This window comes from Biomphalaria glabrata, chromosome 4, assembly GCF_947242115.1.
Source record: "Biomphalaria glabrata chromosome 4, xgBioGlab47.1, whole genome shotgun sequence".
Lineage (NCBI taxonomy): Eukaryota > Metazoa > Mollusca > Gastropoda > Planorbidae > Biomphalaria > Biomphalaria glabrata.
The window spans coordinates 1142752-1152904 of NC_074714.1; the positions used below are offsets into that span (position 1 = coordinate 1142752).

Genomic DNA, 10153 nt, shown 5'->3' on the forward strand with positions numbered 1-10153 from the left:
GTCTGTTGTACATTATTTAGTTATGGCAAAGTATGTAGGTCACAGCTGGGGCTGCGTAAACACAGGAAATACTTCATTCCTCATTAATCTTCGAACTCGTAGACAAGCCTTATCATTAGTTTGCTTATGTTTCAAAGGAAAATTTTCTGTATAGGTTTTTGTTCAGTGGGCTATTTAATTACATGATATACAGGTTATCCAGAAAAAATTATTTTCCGCGTTCAGATTTAATTATTCATTTTCGCCATTTATATTTCTCTGCCCTGTTACGATTAAACTTCAATTATGTTTTTGTTTTAAGTAGAAAATATTATAAATGGTATAGATTTTTTATATTACAACAAATAAAGTTAAAAAAAAAAAATTAAGTTAATTTTTGGGGGTCACATCAACGATGGTATCATCAATCAGGACAGAAAGAGTTAAGCAATGAATAAAATGATTCTCTGTAAAGGCTGCTATTTTTTTTTATTAACAACAATTAGCATTTTAATTTTCATTAAATATACAAGCAAATATAAATATGCAAGTATACAATTTTGAATGAGAAAACAGATTTAGAAGAAGAATATAACCAGAGATAATATGAACATTCAGAAAATATTACCAACATTATGTCAAACATTTAAATATATTTAACTAACCAAAAAAACAACAACAAGCTAACATAGGAGTTCAATGGTGCGATGCATTTCTATAACCACAAACAAGAAGATAATATATGTTCTCTTCCTCCTTAAAAACAATTCCCAAGGCCTTGCATTAGTCTTAAACAAAATTACAGGCTTGTTTTGTTTTGTTTGACATGTTTCGGATGTTCCTTCATAGTTGAAGATAGTTTACTTCCTAGTCCAAACCTCCCGCAGGACGACGGGGGATGATAGCGGGCAGGGTTTGAGCCCTCGACCGTCGATAAATCCGAACGACAGTCCAGCGCGCAAACCGCACGACCAGGCAGCCATCCAAGTGAGTGCCTCGGGTAATCAAAAGGGAGTCCTCGTAGAATGAGGAACATTTGGCTGATTTATTTCAGTTGTTTGTTGCTTCTCTATAAAAAAAAGGAAAGAAAGAAAAAAAAACATTTAAGTAGGACAACATTCAAGTAGGACATTTAAGCAGGACAACATTCAGGAAGGAAAACATTCAAGCAGGACAACAATTAAGTAGGATAAGTGAGACCAGCAAAAAAAAATTATCGAAATAGAAAAAGAATGATTTAAAAAGACATTAAAGAAGGACAACGTTCAAGGAGGACAACATTCAAGGAGACAACATTCAAAGAAGGACAACATCCAAGGAGGACAAAATTAAATTAAGACAACATTCAAGTAGGATAATAGAATGATTTAAAACAAACATTTAAGGAGGACAACATTCAAGTTAGACAACATTCAGGTAGGACAACATTCAAGGAGGACAACATTCAAGGAGGACAACATTCAAGTTAGACAACATTCAGGTAGGACAACATTCAAGGAGGACAACATTCAAGTTAGACAACATTCAGGTAGGACAATATTCAAGGAGGACAACATTCAAGTAGGACAACATTCAAGTCAGACAACATACAGGTAGGACAATATTCAAGGAGGACAACATTCAAGTAGGACAACATTCATGTAAGGCAACATTCAAGTTAGACAAAATTCAAGTAGAACAACATTCAAGGAGACAACATTCAAAGAAGGACAACATCCAAGGAGGACAAAATTAAATTAAGACAACATTTAAGTAGGATAATAGAATGATTTAAAACAAACATTCAAGGAGAACAACATTCAAGTTAGACAACATTCAGGTAGGACAAAATTCAAGGAGGACAAAATTCAAGGAGGACAACATTCAAGTTAGACAACATTCAGGTAGGACAACATTCAAGGAGGACAACATTCAAGGAGGACAACATTCAAGTTAGACAACATTCAGGTAGGACAACATTCAAGTAGGACAACATTCAAGTAGGACAACATTCAAGGAGGACAACATTCAAGTTAGATAACATTCAAGTAGGACAATATTCAAGTAGGACAACATTCAAGTAGGACAACATTCAAGTAAGACAACATTCAAGTAGGACAACATTCAAGTAGGACAACATTCAAGTAGGACAACATTCAAGGAGGACAACATTCAAGGAGGACAACATTCAAGTTAGATAACATTCAAGTAGGACAATATTCAAGTAGGACAACATTCAAGTAGGACAACATTAAAGTAGGACAACATTCAAGTAGGATAACATTCAAATAGGACAACATTCAAGGAGGACAACATTTAAGTAGGACAACATTCAAGGAGGACAACATTCAAGAAGGACAACATTCAAAAAAAATTCATTGAAGTAAATATAAAACATTATTTGTTTTTTGTTTTTTGTTCAGATTTTACTTGGGCTAATTTATAGAACAAAATAGGTGCTAATGAGAGACTAATTGTGAAGCTAGATACTTACCTTAATTCTTGAAGCTCCCGTTTTAGAAGCTGGAGGTAAAAAAATGTGTTTTATAAACAAAGTCTTAAGTTGTTTTTTTTACAATTTCAATTCAATGTTGTGTTTGGTCCTTCTTTTTCAGAGCCATTTTTCCATTCTGAAGAGAAAACATATTTGTTAAAATTATTATGTTAAATTATGTTAAAACATATTTGTTTCAAATTTTAATTCTTATCTTATAGATTAAAAAAATATAATTACGCTTTGATAGTAAAAGATATAACTTACGTCCTTCGCTTGTTTAAGCTGCTTATTCTTTATCTCTTGAGAATGTTCCAGCTCCTGAAAAGAGGACAATTTCAAATATATAAACCGTCTTGGAAGGTATAAGCTACCTCTAAATATCATTGGCAAGACAAAGTTCTAAACAAATTTCTCAAACACGTTTAGAGTTTTAAAGAGCTTTAACTCTTTCTCTCCGTAATTAATTTTCCACGTTTTGGAAGGAATTCTTCATTTTACTCATTACTATTTCACTACCTTGTTAGGATTGGGTTTCAATAGTTTTGTTGTTTGTTATCAGAAAATGTTGTATTTAGTATAGAATTAAAGGGAAATGCATGCTCTTTTTATATAGTTCAAAGTCAAGTTTAAAAAATTTTACATTAATTTAATTTTATGAAGTCAAAATCAACGACGGTATCGTCGATTAGGAGAGAAAGAGTTAACATAATATTTCTCCGGTTACCAAAAACATCTTTACAATCCTTAACAATGGGAAGTAACTCAAAAGTTTTAAAGCTTTTTTCTTCTATTCAAACATATTTTTAAAAATAAAAACTACAGCTAGAAAAAATAGAGAAAAGAAAAGAATCTTACAGATTGAAAATGGTTTATATGAAAGAGTAGAATTATCTTAAAATTAAAATTTGTAGCAGCGAGACTTGTAGATATCTGTAATTTAAAAAGTATAAAGCAAGCATATCGAAAGGGGACTTTCGAAGAGTTCTAAAATGGTTTAGGACTTGAACCATAAGTTCCCGACCGCAGAACGAAGGAGTTAATGGGATCAAATGTGAACCTTTCAGATCTACGGAGCAAACACCTTTACTTATCCACAACAAATGCTAGGTATCCATTTAACATTTAAAGTCCGTCTTCACCGGGTCTTGAACTCAAGATCCCTTGTTTCAGAAGTCAAGCCCTTTACCATTCAGCCATCACGCCCATTTTTTTTTATCAAAGATAAGATAAGATAAGTAGATAGACTAATAATCTTACCATGAAATTAGTCAAATAACTTACAGCATACTTTATCTTTAACTTTGCCAGCTCTGCTTCAACTAACTTTAATTTTTTAGTCACGCCTTCTACACCCTGGGCTGTAACAGAGATATCATTTTAGTAGTCTTATCTAAAGTTTATCACCTTTACTTAAAAATGTTGGCATTACTACTTCATGGCACCAAGGATTTACCCAGGTAAAGAGCACATCGTTATTGACAGAGGCGTAGTGAGCAAAGCGTGCACCCGGCTAAAGGTACAGTATTGGCGCCCCCCGCCCCATGAACATCACATAGAAATATAGACTTGTTGATAAAATTTATTTAATAATAATAGGCCTACTGTTGTAATCCTATTGGCGACGCGATAGAGTTAACTGTGTTCAATCAGCTGACACATGTGACACAGGCCAGTAATACAGTTTAGCCTACTATGTCGACGGACAAAGGACAATACTGGTCTGACGTTTGCACGTAAAGATGGCCCGTGTTGCGGTCATGTGATCATAAGCCTTGGTGGACCAGAGACAAGAGTGTGTAATGTAGTGTAATTTCAGTATAGGACAGCGAGGAGGCCGGGACTGTTGACCATGCAATCGGTCCTAGTGGAGTCCTCGAGTAAAACGTACCAATCCAGGAAGAGATATAGAGACAGTAGTTTAGTTTAGTACGGCAGTACGGTGATGTACAGTGTAACATTTGTAGTCAGTTTAATGTGCTGCCAATTGTGTTGTACTACTATATTTTGGAACTCTAGTTGTCAAGTTCTTGAGTTTGATGTGTGTATTGAGCAGTGTTTGGAAAAGGCCTGATTAAGAGAGAGAGAGAGAATCGTACCAATACAATACAAATAACCTTATAATGTATTACCTAACAAAAATATCTACAATAATTGTATTTTTTGAAGCCTTTCTGTGTGTGGCGCCCAGTGCATCGTGCCCCCTTGCCCCCTCCCCCAATCACTACGGTTCTGGCTCTCAATAAGCTCTCAATAACAGAATACACAGGTGTGCCTCAAGGAAGTCTTAGGTCCACTGATGTTTCTAATATACACATAGGACCTACCAAAGGGCATTAATTCAGGAACAAAAAGTCAGGTTATTTGCAGATGATTGCATAATATATAGAGCAATAAAAAACTACACAAAATACTTGTCACACAATTGTAGATAGGTGAAGGTTATTCACAAAATGTAGAGAACTTTGTACTCAAATTACATCCCCCTTTACTGTTATTGGTGTTGGTTTAGAGCCATTTATTGTTACAGATTACAGTTTGTTCTCTCCGTATCAGAAAATGGACAACCAATGCCAGAATATTTTTAATTTCTTAAGCAAACTATGGTGGTGAACTTTGTCTAAAGCTTTGGAAAAATCTAGGAAGATATACTCTATTGGGTCACTGTTATCTAAACTGTTATTAATTCAACATTTAACCAAATGGAAAAACAGTAGTCTTTTAACATATGTAAGCAAACAAGTGGATCCAAAGATTCGTGAATGAGCCTTGACGTTTAGACTATAGTGGAGACTACGAGCTAGGGTTTTAAGTATGGGGCTATAGAGTTCTGACATGTTTCATTCATGTTTGGTAATTATGACACAGAGCCCCAAATTATCGGAAGCTCTATAATTTACTAAACGACTGAGCCTAAAGTAAAGGATTCTCTAAATTCATTTATAATAAACTAGACATATGTTACCCGCGACCCGCGGGTCTTTATTTGCGCATTACTTTCGATATAGTCACTGAGAGTGTTTTGTAAGCAATTAAACGAAATAATAATGTAATAAGTAAAGCGAATGTGTCAATGTAAAAATAGTGTGAATAATGATATCAAATCAAAATAGCTAGGCCCTAATAGGCTTAAATCCATTTTTTTTTTATTAAAACATTTGCTTTTGAATAATCTAGTGGATTGGATTTAGATGTATGTTAAACGTAGCTAATGATCATTTCACGTTATTTCAGTTTCGCTACGAAAATAAAATTAGTTTTGCGAAAATGGTTTACCCAAAGTCGATACATTCTTATCTATTAAAAACGAAAAGAGCGATAGCTTTGTTAAATGAATGGGATTATAAAGTGAACAATTAAACGAAATAATTTTTAGTACGCGATTCATGAATGAATATAGATCTAGGCCTATCTCAACTCGGCTTCGCAGCTTTCGTAAACGAATGTAACTTTAGAAAACCAATTTTGAATGTTTATTTGATCAAAATATGAAATGAATGGACTTTAATTAATATATTTATGTGTTAAAGTATAAAACTATCTGTGCGAAGAGAAGTTTTATCATCTTAGAGTTGGATTAGAGTTTTAGATCTAGGGATGGGATTATAAAGTGAACAATTAAACGAAATAATTTTTACTACGCGATTCATGAATGAATATAGATCTAGGACTATCTCAACTCGGCTTCGCAGCTTTTTAGCTTTAGAAAACCAAATTTGAATGTTTATTTGATCAAAATATGAAATGAATGGACTTTAATTCATATATTTATGTGTTAAAGTATAAAACTATCTGTGCGAAGAGAAGTTTTATCATCTTAGAGTTGGATTAGAGTTTTAGATCTAGGGATGGGATTATAAAGTGAACAATTAAACGAAATAATTTTTAGTACGCGATTCATGAATGAATATAGATCTAGGCATCTAGGCCTTTAACTCGGCTTCGCAGCTTTCGTAAACGAATGTAGCTTTAGAAAACCAATTTTGAATGTTTATTTGATCAAAATATGAAATGAATGGACTCTAATTAATATTTTTATGTGTTAAAGTATAAAACTATCTGTGCGAAGAGAAGTTTTATCATCTTAGAGTTGAATTAGAGTTTTAGATCTAGGGATGGGATTATAAAGTAAACAATTAAACGAATTAATATTTAGTAGGCCTACGCGATTCATTACGGAATTGTCTAATGAAAGAATGTTCGTCAGGAAATCTGTAATCACAGATATAAGGAACTAATTAATGTAAAAAATGCTTTTGAAACACAAAATTGAAGGTTAATTTTATTATATAATGAAATCAATGGATCTTCTTTTGTCTTTTCATGTGTCAAAGTAAAAAACTATCTGCGCAAAGTGTATTTCTTAAAATTAGATCTAGGTCTAAATCCTTTCTATCTTTTCTCATGTCAACATTGTAGACATGGCCTAGATCCATAAAATACTATAGCTGTAATAGAGTCGGACAACTTTATTTTTTTTTGAGGGTCTTACATTTGTTTTAGGGCTACAATACATTCACTAAGGTCTAAGTTGGTACCCAAGGAACATTCCTGCCTAGTTTTATCAAGATTGGTCAAGCGGTTTTGATGTCTATAAGTAACATACATACATACATACCCCTCACATTCTACTTTATAATATAGACTAGACATATGTTTACCCGCGACCCGCGGGTCTTTATTTGCGCATTCTGTCGATATAGTCACTGAGAGTGTTTTGTAAACAATTAAACAAAATAATAATGTAATAAGTAAAGCGAATGTGTCAATGTAAAAATAGTGTGAATGAAGCTATCAAATCAAAATAGCTAATAGGCTTAATTAAATCCATTTTTTTTTCAAATTAAAACATTTGCTTGTAGGCCTACATATATTTGATTAAAATTTGAGATGAATAGACTAAATTTTGTATGTTCATGTGTATAAAGTATAAAGTAGATCTTGAGGTAGACGTAGATCTAAATCTACACTAATCTAGAGTTCTGTGCTGCGCATGCGTGACCTTTTTTTCATGAATGAATTTATATAGGCCTATCTCAACACGGCTACGCAGCTTTAGCGAACAGCGAACGAATGTATTAAAAATGCTTTAGAAAAACAAATTTGAATGCTAATTTGATTAAAATATGAAATGAATGGACAATAATTAGTATGTTTATGTGTTAAAGCATAAAACTATCTTTGCGAAAAGAAGTTTTATCATCTTAGAGTTCAGTAAGAGTTTTAGACCTAGGCCTAGGAATAGACTCAGACCTCAGAAGAGAGATGTGTTAATGTGTAACCATTTGGTAATGTCTAATGAAAGAATGTTCGCCAGGAAATCTGTAGATATCAGGAACTAATTTATGTAAAAAATGCTTTTGGATAATCTAGTGGATTGGATTTAGATGTATGTTAAACGTAGCTAATGATCCTTTCACGTTATTTCTGTTTCGCTACGAAAATAAAATTAGTTTTGAGAAAATGGGTTTACCCGAAGGAAGTCGATACATTCTTATCTATTAAAAACGAAAAGAGCGATAGCTTTGTTAAATGAATGGGATTATAAAGTGAACAATTAAACGAAATAATGTTTAGTACGCGATTCATGAATGAATATAGATCTAGGCCTATATCAACTCGGCTTCGCAGCTTTCGTAAACGAATGTAGCTTTAGAAAACCAAATTTGAATGTTTATTTGATCAAAATATGAAATGAATGGACTTTAATTAATATGTTTATGTGTTAAAGTATAAAACTATCTGTTCGAAGACATGGCCTAGATCCATAAAATACTATAGCTGTAATAGAGTCGGACAACTTTATTTTTTTTGAGGGTCTTAAGTTTGTTTTAGGGCTACAATACATACACTACGGTCTAAGTTGGTACCCAAGGAACATTCCTGCCTAGTTTTATCAAGATTGGTCAAGCGGTTTTGATGTCTATAAGTAACATACATACATACATACCCCTCACATTCTACTTTATAATATAGATAACAAGTATATGTAACAATTCAATGGTCAATATTTCTTTGCATTTTTTGATGAGCTACACTTCAAACATCAGCAACACGCTGGTTGGTCTTTACTACTCCAGGTACTCCGGGAACGGAGCTGATGTGTAAGTAACGTCATAGGCGGAAACGGGATGGGGAACACATAGGCGTAGTGGCATCTCAAACATCTCGCAGTGGCATCTCAAACATCTCGTAGTGGCATCTCAAACATCTCGTAGTGGCATCTCAAACATCTCGTAGTGGCATCTCAAACATCTCGCAGTGGCATCTCAAACATCTCGCAGTGGCATCTCAAACATCTCGTAGTGGCATGTCAAACATCTCGCAGTGGCATCTCAAACATCTCGTAGTGGCATCTCAAACATCTCGTAGTGGCATCTCAAACATCTCGCAGTGGCATCTCAAACATCTCGTAGTGGCATCTCAAACATCTCGTAGTGGCATCTCAAACATCTCGCAGTGGCATCTCAAACATCTCGTAGTGGCATCTCAAACATCTCGTAGTGGCATCTCAAACATCTCGCAGTGGCATCTCAAACATCTCGCAGTGGCATCTCAAACATCTCGTAGTGGCATCTCAAACATCTCGTAGTGGCATCTCAAACATCTCGCAGTGGCATCTCAAACATCTCGTAGTGGCATCTCAAACATCTCATAGTGGCATCTCAAACATCTCGTAGTGGCATCTCAAACATCTCGTAGTGGCATCTCAAACATCTCGCAGTGGCATCTCAAACATCTCGTAGTGGCATCTCAAACATCTCGCAGTGGCATCTCAAATATCTTTTATGCGATGCTCAACCTTCATTTTTATATCATTTAATATCAACTCATTCTGTCTGTCTGTCTGTCTGTCTGTAAAAAAGTTTGTACACGTTATCTCTCCCACACCCTTTCTCAGATTTAGTTAAAATTTTGCTTTTTTTTACTCATTGACATAAGACACGAATCAATAAAGAAAAATAACCAATTAGTTAATTAAGTACTTATAATTGAATTAGTCATCAGTTCTGAAGGAACATTCGAAACAATGTAAAAATAAGCAACAATGTACTTTTTTAACAGTTATTCCCCTCCCCTCGCAGCAGTAATCATTGTTCAGTCTTTTAATTGATTAATTGATACTATCTGATTGACAGGTATCTATTTACCACATCGTTCCAGCCCACTGACGGCAATGAAGACAAGTTTTAATGTCACACTGGTCAGACCCATGGACATATTTTTTTTTGTCCAACAATGGAGCTTTTGGAAAGCAGGGAAGCTTTGTAAGAACCTTGACCTTTCACATTGCATTTAAAGGTTGTCAGATTAAGGGAGGCGACTCAAACGCTGGGCCGGGCTTGCCTAATTAGATGTCCTAGAAGAAGTGAATAGGATCATTAGGATGGCCCCAAATGAAAAAGAAAAACAAAAAAATAAGACTGAAAAATATGCACGAAATTAAAAACTATCTTAGTATCTATATATAAATTTTATTAAATTCATTATAACACCGCTAATGTGCATAATGCGCGTGTACATCCATAGTAACCATAGTATAAATATCATTTCGACATTTCACCAATTGAATATATATGTAGTCAAACTAGTGGATTCATAGATTCGTGAATGCACTATAGTAGAGACTACCAGATAGGATGTCAGGCATGGGGGCTTTAGATTTCTGACATATTTGTACCATGTTTCGTAATTGTGTTA

General features: G+C 34.2%; 1 long non-coding RNA gene across 1 annotated transcript; it reads right to left on the reverse strand.

The window, feature by feature from the left end:
* Positions 1 to 427: 427 nt before the first annotated feature.
* Positions 428 to 3865, reverse strand: LOC106071084 (uncharacterized). The gene is made up of 4 exons (XR_008777314.1): positions 3713 to 3865; positions 2720 to 2773; positions 2453 to 2588; positions 428 to 1048 (listed from the first exon to the last, which is right to left on the reverse strand). It is a non-coding gene; the product is annotated as an uncharacterized LOC106071084 (long non-coding RNA).
* Between the last annotated feature and the right edge of the window lie 6288 nt (positions 3866 to 10153).